Genomic DNA, 15,764 nt, shown 5'->3' on the forward strand with positions numbered 1-15,764 from the left:
ATAACAAGACATCCCTCTAAATAACAAGACATCCCTCTAAATAACAAGACATCCCTCTAAATAAAAAGACATCCCTCTAAATAACTAGACATCCCTCCAAATACCAAGACATCCCTCTAAATAACAAGACATCCCTCTAAATAAAAAGACATCCCTCTAAATAACTAGACATCCCTCCAAATACCAAGACATCCCTCTAAATAACAAGACATCCCTCTAAATAACAAGACATACCTCCAAATAACAAGACATCCCTCTAAATTATAAGACATCCCTCTTAATAACAAGCATCCCTCCAAATAACAAGACATCCCTCTAAATAACAAGACATCCCTCCAAATATGAAGACATCCCTCCAAATATGAAGACATCCCTCTAAATAACAAGACATCCCTCTAAATAACAAGACATCCCTCTAAATAACAAGACATCTCTCTAAATATTAAGACATCCCTTCAAATAACAAGACATCCCTCTAAATAACAAGACATCCCTCTAAATAACAAGACATCCCTCTAAATAACAAGACATCCCTCTAAATAACAAGACATCCCTTTTAAATAACAAGACATTCCTCTAAATAACAAGACATCCCTCTAAATAACAAGACATCCCTCCAAATAAAAAGACATCCCTCTAAATATTAAGACATCAATCTAAATAACAAGACATCCCTCCAAATAACAAGACAACCCTCTAAAAAACAAAAAAACCCTCTAAATAACAAGACATCTCTCTAAAAAACAAGACATCCCTCTAAATATCAAGACATCCCTCTAAATAACAAGACATCCATCTATATAACAAGACATTCCTCTAAATATTAAGACATCCCTCTAAATAACAAGACATACCTGTAAATAACAAGACATCCCTCTAAATAACAAGACATCCCATCTAAATTACAAGACAACCCTCTAAAAAACAAGACATCCCTTAAGACATTCCGCTAAATATTAAGACATCCCTCTAAATAACAAGACATCCCTCTAAATACCAAGACATCCCTCTAAATATTAAGACATCCCTCCAAATAACAAGACAACCCTTTAAAAAACAAGACATCCCTCTAAATAACAAGACATCCCTCTAAATAACAAGACATCCCTCTAAATAACAAGACATCCCTCTAAATATTAAGACATCCCTTCAAATAACAAGACATCCCTCTAAATATTAAGACATCCCTCTAAATAACAAGACATCCCTCTAAATATTAAGACATCCCTTTAAATAACAAGACATCTCTCTAAATAACAAGACATCCCTCTAAATAACAAGACATCCCACTAAATAACAAGACATCCCTCTAAATAACAAGACATCCCTTTTAAATAACAAGACATTCCTCTAAATAACAAGACATCCCTCTAAATAACAAGACATCCCTCCAAATAAAAAGACATCCCTCTAAATAGCAAGACATCCCTCTAATAAACAAGACATTCCGCTAAATATTAAGACATCCCTCTAAATATTAAGACATCCCTTTAAATAACAAGACATCTCTCTAAATAACAAGACATCCCTCTAAATAACAAGACATCCCACTAAATAACAAGACATCCCTCTAAATAACAAGACATCTCTTTTAAATAACAAGACATTCCTCTAAATAACAAGACATCCCTCTAAATAACAAGACATCCCTCCAAATAAAAAGACATCCCTCTAAATAGCAAGACATCCCTCTAATAAACAAGACATTCCGCTAAATATTAAGACATCCCTCTAAATAACAAGACATCCCATCTAAATTACAAGACAACCCTCTAAAAAACAAGACATCCCTCCAAATAACAAGACAACCCTCTAAAAAACAAGACATCCCTCTAAATAAAAAGACATCTCTCCAAATAACAAGACATCCCTCTAAATAACAAGACATCCCATCTAAATTACAAGACAACCCTCTAAAAAATAAGACATCCCTCTAAATAACAAGACATCCCTCTAAATAACAAGACATCCCTCTAAATATTAAGACATCCCTCCAAATAACAAGACATCCCTCTAAATATTAAGACATCCCTCTAAATAACAAGACATCCCTCTAAATATTAAGACATCCCTTTAAATAACAAGACATCTCTCTAAATAACAAGACATCCCTCTAAATAACAAGACATCCCACTAAATAACAAGACGTCCCTCTAAATAACAAGACATCCCTTTTAAATAACAAGACATTCCTCTAAATAACAAGACATCCCTCTAAATAACAAGACATCCCTCCAAATAAAAAGACATCCCTCTAAATAGCAAGACATCCCTCTAAATAACAAGACATCCCTCCAAATAACAAGATATCCCTCTAAATAACAAGACATTCCTCCAAATAACAAGACTTCCCTCCAAATAAGAAGACATCCCTCTAAATAACAAGACATCCCTCTAAATAACAAGACATCCCTCTAAATACCAAGACATCCCTCTAAATATTAAGACATCCCTCCAAATAACAAGACAACCCTTTAAAAAACAAGACATCCCTCTAAATAACAAGACATCCCTCTAAATAACAAGACATCCCTCTAAATATTAAGACATCCCTTCAAATAACAAGACATCCCTCTAAATATTAAGACATCCCTCTAAATAACAAGACATCCCTCTAAATATTAAGACATCCCTTTAAATAACAAGACATCTCTCTAAATAACAAGACATCCCTCTAAATAACAAGACATCCCTCTAAATATTAAGACATCCCTCCAAATAACAAGACATCCCTCTAAATATTAAGACATCCCTCTAAATAACAAGACATCCCTCTAAATATTAAGACATCCCTTTAAATAACAAGACATCTCTCTAAATAACAAGACATCCCTCTAAATAACAAGACATCTCACTAAAAAACAAGACATCCCTCTAAATAACAAGACATCCCTTTTAAATAACAAGACATTCCTCTAAATAACAATACATCCCTCTAAATATTAAGACATCCCTTCAAATAACAAGACATCCCTCTAAATAACAAGACATCCCTCTAAATAACAAGACATCCCTCTAAATAAAAAGACATCCCTCTAAATAACTAGACATCCCTCCAAATACCAAGACATCCCTCTAAATAACAAGACATCCCTCTAAATAACAAGACATACCTCCAAATAACGAAACATCCCTCTAAATTATAAGACATCCCTCTTAATAACAAGCATCCCTCCAAATAACAAGACATCCCTCTAAATAACAAGACATCCCTCCAAATATGAAGACATCCCTCTAAATAACAAGACATCCCTCTAAATAACAAGATATCTCTCTAAATAACAAGACATCTCTCTAAATATTAAGACATCCCTTCAAATAACAAGACATCCCTCTAAATAACAAGACATCCCTCTAAATAACAAGACATCCCTCTAAATAACAAGACATCCCTCTAAATAACAAGACATCCCTCTAAAAAACAAGACATCCCTCTAAATATTAAGACATCAATCTAAATAACAAGACATCCCTCCAAATAACAAGACAACCCTCTAAAAAACAAAAAAACCCTTTAAATAACAAGACATCTCTCTAAAAAACAAGACATCCCTCTAAATATAAAGACATCCCTCTAAATAACAAGACATCCATCTATATAACAAGACATTCCTCTAAATATTAAGACATCCCTCTAAATAACAAGACATACCTGTAAATAACAAGACATCCCTCTAAATAACAAGACATCCCATCTAAATTACAAGACAACCCTCTAAAAAACAAGACATCCCTCCAAATAACAAGACAACCCTCTAAAAAACAAGACATCCCTCTAAATAACAAGACATCCCTCTAAATAACAAGACATCACTCTAAATATTAAGACATCCCTCCAAATAACAAGACAACCCTTTAAAAAACAAGACATCCCTCTAAATAACAAGACATCCCTCTAAATAACAAGACATCCCTCTAAATATTAAGACATCCCTTCAAATAACAAGACATCCCTCTAAATATTAAGACATCCCTCTAAATAACAAGACATCCCTCTAAATTTTAAGACATCCCTTTAAATAACAAGACATCTCTCTAAATAACAAGACATCCCTCTAAATAACAAGACATCCTACTAAATGACAAGACATCCCTCTAAATAACAAGACATCCCTTTTAAATAACAAGACATTCCTCTAAATAACAAGACATCCCTCTAAATATTAAGACATCCCTCTAAATAACAAGACATCCCTCCAAATAAAAAGACATCCCTCTAAATAGCAAGACATCCCTCTAATAAACAAGACATTCCGCTAAATATTAAGACATCCCTCTAAATAACAAGACATCCCATCTAAATTACAAGAAAACCCTCTAAAAAACAAGACAACCCTCTAAAAAACAAGACATCCCTCTAAATAAAAAGACATCTTAGACACAAGTGTGTACAAGGTTGTACAAGTGTGTACAAGGTTGTACAAGTGTGTACAAGGGTGTACAAGTTTGTACAAGTGTGTACAAGTTTGTACAAGTGTGTACAAGTTTGTACAAGGTTGTACAAATGTATACAAGGGTGTACAAAAGTGTACAAGGGTGCACAAGTTTGTACAAGGGTGTACAAGTGTGTACAAGCTTGTAGAAGTGTGTACAAGCTTGTACAAGTGTGTACAAGGGTGTACAGGTTTGTACAAGGTTGTACAAGTGTTTACAAGGGAGTACAAGTATGTACAAGAATGTACAAGTTTGTACAAGTGTGTACAAGTGTGTACAAGGTTGTACAAGTGTGTACAAGGTTGTACAAGTGTGTACAAGGTTGTACAAGTGTGTACAAGGTTGAACAAGTGTGTACAAAGGTGTACAAGTGTGTACAAGGTTGTACAAGTGTATACAAGGTTGTACAAGTGTGTACAAGGTTGTACAAGTGTGTACAAGATTGTACAAGGTTGTACAATTGTGTACAAGGTTGTACAAGTGTGTACAAGGTTGTACAAGTGTGTACAAGGGTGTACAAGTGTGTACAAGCTTGTACAAGTGTGTACAAGGGTGTACAGGTTTGTACAAGGTTGTACAAGTGTTTACAAGGGTGTACAAGTATGTACAAGACTGTACAAGTTTGTACAAGTGTGTACAAGTTTGTAAAAGGTTGTACAAGTGTGTACAAGGCTGTACAAGTGTGTACAAGGGTGCACAAGTGTGTACAAGGGTGTACAATCGTGTACAAGCTTGTACAAGTGTGTACAAGGGTGTACAGGTTTGTACAAGGTTGTACAAGTGTGTACAAGGTTGTACAAGTGTGTACAAGGGTGTACAAGTTTGTACAAGTGTGTACAAGTTTGTACATTTGTGTACAAGTTTGTACAAGGTTGTACAAATGTATACAAGGGTGTACAAGAGTGTACAAGGGTGCACAAGTTTGTACAAGGGTGTACAAGTGTGTACAAGCTTGTACAAGTGTGTACAAGCTTGTACAAGTGTGTACAAGGGTGTACAGGTTTGTACAAGGTTGTACAAGTGTTTACAAGGGTGTACAAGTATGCACAAGAATGTACAAGTTTGTACAAGTGTGTACAAGTTTGTAAAAGGTTGTACAAGTGTATACAAGGGTGTACAAGTGTGTACAAGGGTGCACAAGTGTGTACAAGGGTGTACAATCTTGTACAAGGGTGTACAATCTTGTACAAGCTTGTACAAGTGTGTACAAGGGTGTACAGGTTTGTACAAGGTTGTACAAGTGTGTACAAGGGTGTACAAATGTGTACAAGGATGTAAAAGTTTGTACAAGTGTGTACAAGTTTGTACAAGGTTGTACAAGTAAGTACAAGTTTGTACAAGAATGTACAAGTGTGTACAAGGTTTTACAATTGTGTAAAAGGTTGTACAAGTGTGTACAAGGTTGTACAAGTGTGTACAAGGTTGTACAAGTGTGTACAAGGTTGTACAAGTGTGTACAAGTTTGTACAAGTGTGTACAAGGTTGTACAAGTGTGTACAAGGTTGTACAAGTGTGTACAAGGTTGTACAAGTGTGTACAAGGTTGTACAAGTGTGTACAAGGGTGCACAAGTGTGTACAAGGTTGTACAAACGTGTACAAGGTTGTACAAGTGTGTACAAGGTTGTACAAGTGTGTACAAGGTTGTATAAGTGTGTACAAAGGTGTACAAGTGTGTACAAGGTTGTACAAGTGTGTACAAGGTTGTACAAGTGTGTACATGGTTGTACAAGGTTGTACAATTGTGTACAAGGTTGTACAAGTGTGTACAAGGTTGTACAAGTGTGTACAAGGGTGTACAAGTTTGTACAAGTGTGTACAAGTTTGTACAAGTGTGTACAAGTTTGTACAAGGTTGTACCAATGTATACAAGGGTGTACAAAAGTGTACAAGGGTGCACAAGTTTGTACAAGGGTGTACAAGTGTGTACAAGCTTGTACAAGTGTGTACAAGGGTGTACAGGTTTGTTCAAGGTTGTACAAGTGTTTACAAGGGTGTACAAAAGAATGTACAAGTTTGTACAAGTGTGTACAAGTTTGTAAAAGGTTGTACAAGTGTGTACAAGTTTGTAAAAGGCTGTACAAGTGTGTACAAGGTTGTACAAGTGTGTACAAGGTTGTATCATAGTGTACAAGGTTGTACAAGTGTGTACAAAGGTGTACAAGTGTGTACAAGGTTGTACAAGTGTGTACAAAGTTGTACAAGTGTGTACATGGTTGTACAAGGTTGTACAAATGTGTACAAGGTTGTACAAGTGTGTACAAGGGTGCACAAGTTTGTACAAGGGTGTACAAGTGTGTACAAGCTTGTACAAGTGTGTACAAGCTTGTACAAGTGTGTACAAGTGTGTACAAGTTTGTACAAGGTTGTACAAGTGTTTACAAGGGTGTACAAGTATGTACAAGAATGTTCAAGTTTGTACAAGTGTGTACAAGTTTGTAAAAGGTTGTACAAGTGTGTACAAGGGTGTACAAGTGTGTACAAGGGTGCACAAGTGTGTACAAGGGTGTACAATCGTGTACAAGCTTGTACAAGTGTGTACAAGGGTGTACAGGTTTGTACAAGGTTGTACAAGTGTGTACAAGGGTGTACAAATGTGTACAAGGATGTAAAAGTTTGTACAAGTGTGTACAAGTTTGTACAAGGTTGTACAAGTAAGTACAAGTTTGTACAAGAATGTACAAGTGTGTACAAGGTTTTACAATTGTGTAAAAGGTTGTACAAGTGTGTACAAGGTTGTACAAGTGTGTACAAGGTTGTACAAGTGTGTACAAGCTTGTACAAGTGTGTACAAGGTTGTACAAGTGTGTACAAGGTTGTACAAGTGTGTACAAGGTTGTACAAGTGTGTACAAGTTTGTTCAAGTGTGTACAAGTTTGTACAAGGTTGTACAAATGTGTACAAGGGTGTACAAAAGTGTACAAGGGTGCACAAGTTTGTACAAGGGTGTACAAGTGTGTACAAGTTTGTACAAGTGTGTACAAGCTTGTACAAGGGTTTACAGGTTTGTACAAGGTTGTACAAGTGTGTACAAGGGTGTACAAGTATGTACAAGAATGTACAAGTTTGTACAAGTGTGTACAAGGGTGTACAAGTATGTACAAGAATGTACAAGTTTGTACAAGTGTGTACAAGGGTGTACAAATGTGTAAAAGGATGTAAAAGTTTGTACAAGTGTGTACAAGTTTGTAGTAGGTTGTACAAGGTTGTACAAGTGTGTACAAGGTTGTACAAGTGTGTACAAGGTTGTACAAGTGTGTACAAGGTTGTACAAGTGTGTACAAGGTTGTACAAGTGTATACAAGGTTGTACAAGTGTGTACAAGGGTTCACAAGTGTGTACAAGGGTGTACAATCGTGTACAAGCTTGTACAATCGTGTACAAGCTTGTACAAGTGTGTACAAGGGTTTACAGGTTTGTACAAGGTTGTACAAGTGTGTACAAGGGTGTACAAATGTGTACAAGGATGTAAAAGTTTATACAAGTGTGTACAAGTTTGTACAAGGTTGTTTAAGTGTGTACAATGTTTTACAATTGTGTACAAGGTTGTACAAGTGTGTACAAGGTTGTACAAGTGTGTACAAGGATGTACAAGTGTGTACAAGGTTGTACAAGTGTGTACAAGTTTGTACAAGTGTGTACAAGTTTGTACAAGTTTGTACAAGGGTGTACAAGTGTGTACAAGGGTGTACAGGTTTGTACAAGGTTGTACAAGTGTGTACAAGCTTGAACAAGTGTGTACAAGGTTGTACAAGTGTGTACAAGGTTGTACAAGTGTTTACAAGGTTGTACAAGTGTGTACAAGGTTGCACAAGTGTGTACAAGGTTGCACAAGTGTGTACAAGAGTGTACAATCGTGTACAAGCTTGTACAAGTGTGTACAAGGGTGTACAGGTTTGTACAAGGTTGTACAAGTGTGTACAAGGTTTTACAATTGTGTACAAGGTTGTACAAGTGTGTACAAGGTTGTACAAGTGTGTACAAGGTTGTACAAGTGTGTACAAGCTTGTACAAGTGTGTACAAGGTTGTACAAGTGTGTACATGGTTGTTCAAGTGTGTACATGTTTGTACAAGTGTGTTTAAGTTTGTACAAGGTTGTACAAATGTGTACAAGGGTGTACAAAACTGTACAAGGGTGCACAAGTTTGTACAAGGGTGTACAAGTGTGTACAAGCTTGTACAAGTGTGTACAATGGTGTACAGGTTTGTACTAGGTTGTACAAATGTGTACAAGGATGTACAAGTATGTACAAGAATGTACAATTTTGTAAAAGTGTGTACAAGTTTGTAAAAGGTTGTACAAGTGTTTACAAGGGTGAACAAGTGTGTACAAGGTTGTACAAGTGTGTACAAGCTTGTACAAGTGTGTACAAGCTTGTACAAGTGTGTACAAGGGTGTACAAGTGTGTACAAGGTTGTACAAGTTTTCACAAGGTTGTACAAGTGTGTACAAGGTTGTACAAGTGTGTACAAGGTTGTACAAGTGTGTACAAGGTTGTACAAGGTTGTACAATTGTTTACAAGGTTGTACAAGTGTGTACAAGGTTGTACAAATGTGTACAAGGTTGTACAAGTGTGTACAAGGGTGTACAAGTTTGTACAAGTGTGTACAAGGATGTACAAGTGTGTACAAGGGTGTACAAGTTTGTACAAGTGTGTACAAGTTTGTACAATTGTGTACAAGTTTGTACAAGGTTGTACAAATGTATACAAGGGTGCACAAGTGTGTACAAGGGTGTACAATCGTGTACAAGCTTGTACAAGTGTGTACAAGGGTGTACAGGTTTGTACAAGGTTGTACAAGTGTGTACAAGGGTGTACAAATGTGTACAAGGATGTAAAAGTTTGTACAAGTGTGTACAAGTTTGTACAAGGTTGTACAAGTAAGTACAAGTTTGTACAAGAATGTACAAGTGTGTACAAGTTTTTACAATTGTGTAAAAGGTTGTACAAGTGTGTACAAGGTTGTACAAGCGTGTACAAGGTTGTACAAGTAAGTACAAGGTTGTACAAGTGTGTACAAGGTTGTACAAGTGTGTACAAGTTTGTTCAAGCGTGTACAAGTTTGTACAAGGTTGTACAAATGTGTACAAGGGTGTACAAAAGTGTACAAGGGTGCACAAGTTTGTACAAGGGTGTAAAAGTGTGTACAAGCTTGTACAAGTGTGTACAAGCTTGTACAAGGGTTTACAGGTTTGTACAAGGTTTTACAAGTGTGTACAAGGGTGTACAAGTATGTACAAGAATGTACAAGTTTGTACAAGTGTGTACAAGGGTGTACAAGTATGTACAAGAATGTACAAGTTTGTACAAGTGTGTACAAGGATGTACAAATGTGTACAAGGATGTAAAAGTTTGTACAAGTGTGTACAAGTTTGTACAAGGTTGTACAAGGTTGTACAAGTGTGTACAAGGTTGTACAAGTGTGTACAAGGTTGTACAAGTGTGTACAAGGTTGTACAAGTGTGTACAAGGTTGTACAAGTGTGTACAAGGGTGCACAAGTGTGTACAAGGGTGTACAATCGTGTACAAGCTTGTACAATCGTGTACATGCTTGTTTCAAGTTTGTACAAGGGTTTACAGGTTTGTACAAGGTTGTACAAGTGTGTACAAGGGTGTACAAGTATGTACAAGAATGTACAAGTTTGTACAAGTGTGTACAAGGGTGTACAAATGTGTTCAAGGATGTAAAAGTTTGTACAAGTGTGTACAAGTTTGTACAAGGTTGTACAAGGTTGTACAAGGTTGTACAAGGTTGTACAAGTGTGTACAAGGTTGTACAAGTGTGTACAAGTTTGTACAAGTGTGTACAAGTTTGTACAAGGTCGTACAAATGTGTACAAGGGTGTACAAAAGTGTACAAGGGTGCACAAGTTTGTACAAGGGTGTACAAGTGTGTACAAGGGTGTACAGGTTTGTACAAGGTTGTACAAGTGTTTACAAGGTTGTACAAGTGTGTACAAGGTTGCACAAGTGTGTACAAGAGTGTACAATCGTGTACAAGCTTGTACAAGTGTGTACAAGGGTGTACAGGTTTGTACAAGGTTGTACAAGTGTGTACAAGGTTTTACAATTGTGTACAAGGTTGTACAAGTGTGTACAAGGTTGTACAAGTGTGTACATGGTTGTACAAGGTTGTACAATTGTGTACAAGGTTGTACAAGTGTGTACAAGGTTGTACAAGTGTGTACAAGGGTGTACAAGTTTGTACAAGTGTGTACAAGTTTGTACAAGTGTGTACAAGTTTGTACAAGGTTGTACCAATGTATACAAGGGTGTACAAAAGTGTACAAGGGTGCACAAGTTTGTACAAGGGTGTACAAGTGTGTACAAGCTTGTACAAGTGTGTACAAGCTTGTACAAGTGTGTACAAGGGTGTACAGGTTTGTACAAGGTTGTACAAGTGTTTACAAGGGTGTACAAAAGAATGTACAAGTTTGTACAAGTGTGTACAAGTTTGTAAAAGGTTGTACAAGTGTGTACAAGGTTGTACAAGTGTGTACAAGGTTGTACAAGTGTGTACAAGGTTGTATCATAGTGTACAAGGTTGTACAAGTGTGTACAAAGGTGTACAAGTGTGTACAAGGTTGTACAAGTGTGTACAAAGTTGTACAAGTGTGTACATGGTTGTACAAGGTTGTACAATTGTGTACAAGGTTGTACAAGTGTGTACAAGGGTGCACAAGTTTGTACAAGGGTGTACAAGTGTGTACAAGCTTGTACAAGTGTGTACAAGCTTGTACAAGTGTGTACAAGTGTGTACAAGTTTGTACAAGGTTGTACAAGTGTTTACAAGGGTGTACAAGTATGTACAAGAATGTTCAAGTTTGTACAAGTGTGTACAAGTTTGTAAAAGGTTGTACAAGTGTGTACAAGGGTGTACAAGTGTGTACAAGGGTGCACAAGTGTGTACAAGGGTGTACAATCGTGTACAAGCTTGTACAAGTGTGTACAAGGGTGTACAGGTTTGTACAAGGTTGTACAAGTGTGTACAAGGGTGTACAAATGTGTACAAGGATGTAAAAGTTTGTACAAGTGTGTACAAGTTTGTACAAGGTTGTACAAGTAAGTACAAGTTTGTACAAGAATGTACAAGTGTGTACAAGGTTTTACAATTGTGTAAAAGGTTGTACAAGTGTGTACAAGGTTGTACAAGTGTGTACAAGGTTGTACAAGTGTGTACAAGCTTGTACAAGTGTGTACAAGGTTGTACAAGTGTGTACAAGGTTGTACAAGTGTGTACAAGGTTGTACAAGTGTGTACAAGTTTGTTCAAGTGTGTACAAGTTTGTACAAGGTTGTACAAATGTGTACAAGGGTGTACAAAAGTGTACAAGGGTGCACAAGTTTGTACAAGGGTGTACAAGTGTGTACAAGTTTGTACAAGTGTGTACAAGCTTGTACAAGGGTTTACAGGTTTGTACAAGGTTGTACAAGTGTGTACAAGGGTGTACAAGTATGTACAAGAATGTACAAGTTTGTACAAGTGTGTACAAGGGTGTACAAATGTGTAAAAGGATGTAAAAGTTTGTACAAGTGTGTACAAGTTTGTAGTAGGTTGTACAAGGTTGTACAAGTGTGTACAAGGTTGTACAAGTGTGTACAAGGTTGTACAAGTGTGTACAAGGTTGTACAAGTGTGTACAAGGGTTCACAAGTGTGTACAAGGGTGTACAATCGTGTACAAGCTTGTACAATCGTGTACAAGCTTGTACAAGTGTGTACAAGGGTTTACAGGTTTGTACAAGGTTGTACAAGTGTGTACAAGGGTGTACAAATGTGTACAAGGATGTAAAAGTTTATACAAGTGTGTACAAGTTTGTACAAGGTTGTTTAAGTGTGTACAATGTTTTAATATTGTGTACAAGGTTGTACAAGTGTGTACAAGGTTGTACAAGTGTGTACAAGGATGTACAAGTGTGTACAAGGTTGTACAAGTGTGTACAAGTTTGTACAAGTGTGTACAAGTTTGTACAAGGTTGTACAAATGTGTACAAGGGTGTACAAAAGTGTACAAGGGTGCACAAGTTTGTACAAGGGTGTACAAGTGTGTACAAGGGTGTACAGGTTTGTACAAGGTTGTACAAGTGTGTACAAGCTTGAACAAGTGTGTACAAGGTTGTACAAGTGTTTACAAGGTTGTACAAGTGTGTACAAGGTTGCACAAGTGTGTACAAGGTTGCACAAGTGTGTACAAGAGTGTACAATCGTGTACAAGCTTGTACAAGTGTGTACAAGGGTGTACAGGTTTGTACAAGGTTGTACAAGTGTGTACAAGGTTTTACAATTGTGTACAAGGTTGTACAAAAGTGTACAAGGGTGCACAAGTTTGTACAAGGGTGTACAAGTGTGTACAAGCTTGTACTAGTGTGTACAAGGGTGTACAGGTTTGTACAAGGTTGTACAAGTGTTTACAAGGGTGTACAAGTATGCACAAGAATGTACAAGTTTGTACAAGTGTGTACAAGTTTGTAAAAGGTTGTACAAGTGTATACAAGGGTGTACAAGTGTGTACAAGGGTGCACAAGTGTGTACAAGGGTGTACAATCTTGTACAAGCTTGTACAAGTGTGTACAAGGGTGTACAGGTTTGTACAAGGTTGTACAAGTGTGTACAAGGGTGTACAAATGTGTACAAGGATGTAAAAGTTTGTACAAGTGTGTACAAGTTTGTACAAGGTTGTACAAGTAAGTACAAGTTTGTACAAGAATGTACAAGTGTGTACAAGGTTTTACAATTGTGTAAAAGGTTGTACAAGTGTGTACAACGTTGTACAAGTGTGTACAACGTTGTACAAGTGTGTACAAGGTTGTACAAGTGTGTACAAGTTTGTACAAGTGTGTACAAGGTTGTACAAGTGTGTACAAGGTTGTACAAGTGAGTACAAGGTTGTACAAGTGTGTACAAGGTTGTACAAGTGTGTACAAGGTTGTACAAGTGTGTACAAGGGTGCACAAGTGTGTACAAGGTTGTACAAACGTGTACAAGGTTGTACAAGTGTGTACAAGGTTGTACAAGTGTGTACAAGGTTGTATAAGTGTGTACAAAGGTGTACAAGTGTGTACAAGGTTGTACAAGTGTGTACAAGGTTGTACAAGTGTGTACATGGTTGTACAAGGTTGTACAATTGTGTACAAGGTTGTACAAGTGTGTACAAGGTTGTACAAGTGTGTACAAGGGTGTACAAGTTTGTACAAGTGTGTACAAGTTTGTACAAGTGTGTACAAGTTTGTACAAGGTTGTACCAATGTATACAAGGGTGTACAAAAGTGTACAAGGGTGCACAAGTTTGTACAAGGGTGTACAAGTGTGTACAAGCTTGTACAAGTGTGTACAAGGGTGTACAGGTTTGTACAAGGTTGTACAAGTGTTTACAAGGGTGTACAAAAGAATGTACAAGTTTGTACAAGTGTGTACAAGTTTGTAAAAGGTTGTACAAGTGTGTACAAGGTTGTACAAGTGTGTACAAGGTTGTATCATAGTGTACAAGGTTGTACAAGTGTGTACAAAGGTGTACAAGTGTGTACAAGGTTGTACAAGTGTGTACAAAGTTGTACAAGTGTGTACATGGTTGTACAAGGTTGTACAATTGTGTACAAGGTTGTACAAGTGTGTACAAGGGTGCACAAGTTTGTACAAGGGTGTACAAGTGTGTACAAGCTTGTACAAGTGTGTACAAGCTTGTACAAGTGTGTACAAGTGTGTACAAGTTTGTACAAGGTTGTACAAGTGTTTACAAGGGTGTACAAGTATGTACAAGAATGTTCAAGTTTGTACAAGTGTGTACAAGTTTGTAAAAGGTTGTACAAGTGTGTACAAGGGTGTACAAGTGTGTACAAGGGTGCACAAGTGTGTACAAGGGTGTACAATCGTGTACAAGCTTGTACAAGTGTGTACAAGGGTGTACAGGTTTGTACAAGGTTGTACAAGTGTGTACAAGGGTGTACAAATGTGTACAAGGATGTAAAAGTTTGTACAAGTGTGTACAAGTTTGTACAAGGTTGTACAAGTAAGTACAAGTTTGTACAAGAATGTACAAGTGTGTACAAGGTTTTACAATTGTGTAAAAGGTTGTACAAGTGTGTACAAGGTTGTACAAGTGTGTACAAGGTTGTACAAGTGTGTACAAGCTTGTACAAGTGTGTACAAGGTTGTACAAGTGTGTACAAGGTTGTACAAGTGTGTACAAGGTTGTACAAGTGTGTACAAGTTTGTTCAAGTGTGTACAAGTTTGTACAAGGTTGTACAAATGTGTACAAGGGTGTACAAAAGTGTACAAGGGTGCACAAGTTTGTACAAGGGTGTACAAGTGTGTACAAGTTTGTACAAGTGTGTACAAGCTTGTACAAGGGTTTACAGGTTTGTACAAGGTTGTACAAGTGTGTACAAGGGTGTACAAGTATGTACAAGAATGTACAAGTTTTTACAAGTGTGTACAAGGGTGTACAAGTATGTACAAGAATGTACAAATGTGTACAAGGGTGTACAAAAGTGTACAAGGGTGCACAAGTTTGTACAAGGGTGTACAAGTGTGTACAAGTTTGTACAAGTGTGTACAAGCTTGTACAAGGGTTTACAGGTTTGTACAAGGTTGTACAAGTGTGTACAAGGGTGTACAAGTATGTACAAGAATGTACAAGTTTGTACAAGTGTGTACAAGGGTGTACAAGTATGTACAAGAATGTACAAGTTTGTACAAGTGTGTACAAGGGTGTACAAATGTGTACAAGGATGTAAAAGTTTGTACAAGTGTGTACAAGTTTGTACAAGGTTGTTTAAGTGTGTACAATGTTTTACAATTGTGTACAAGGTTGTACAAGTGTGTACAAGGTTGTACAAGTGTGTACAAGGATGTACAAGTGTGTACAAGGTTGTACAAGTGTGTACAAGTTTGTACAAGTGTGTACAAGTTTGTACAAGGTTGTACAAATGTGTACAAGGGTGTACAAAAGTGTACAAGGGTGCACAAGTTTGTACAAGGGTGTACAAGTGTGTACAAGGGTGTACAGGTTTGTACAAGGTTGTACAATTGTGTACAAGCTTGAACAAGTGTGTACAAGGTTGTACAAGTGTTTACAAGGTTGTACAAGTGTGTACAAGGTTGCACAAGTGTGTACAAGGTTGCACAAGTGTATACAAGAGTGTACAATCGTGTACAAGCTTGTACAAGTGTGTACAAGGGTGTACAGGTTTGTACAAGGTTGTACAAGTGTGTACAAGGTTTTACAATTGTGTACAAGGTTGTACAAGTGTGTACAAGGTTGTACAAGTGTGTACAAGGTTGTACAAGTGTGTACAAGCTTGTACAAGTGTGTACAAGGTTGTACAAGTG

Source organism: Macrosteles quadrilineatus, unplaced genomic scaffold (assembly GCF_028750875.1).
Source record: "Macrosteles quadrilineatus isolate MER2022 unplaced genomic scaffold, UCM_ALF_1.0 Scaffold_43__1_contigs__length_1020713, whole genome shotgun sequence".
NCBI lineage: Eukaryota > Metazoa > Arthropoda > Insecta > Hemiptera > Cicadellidae > Macrosteles > Macrosteles quadrilineatus.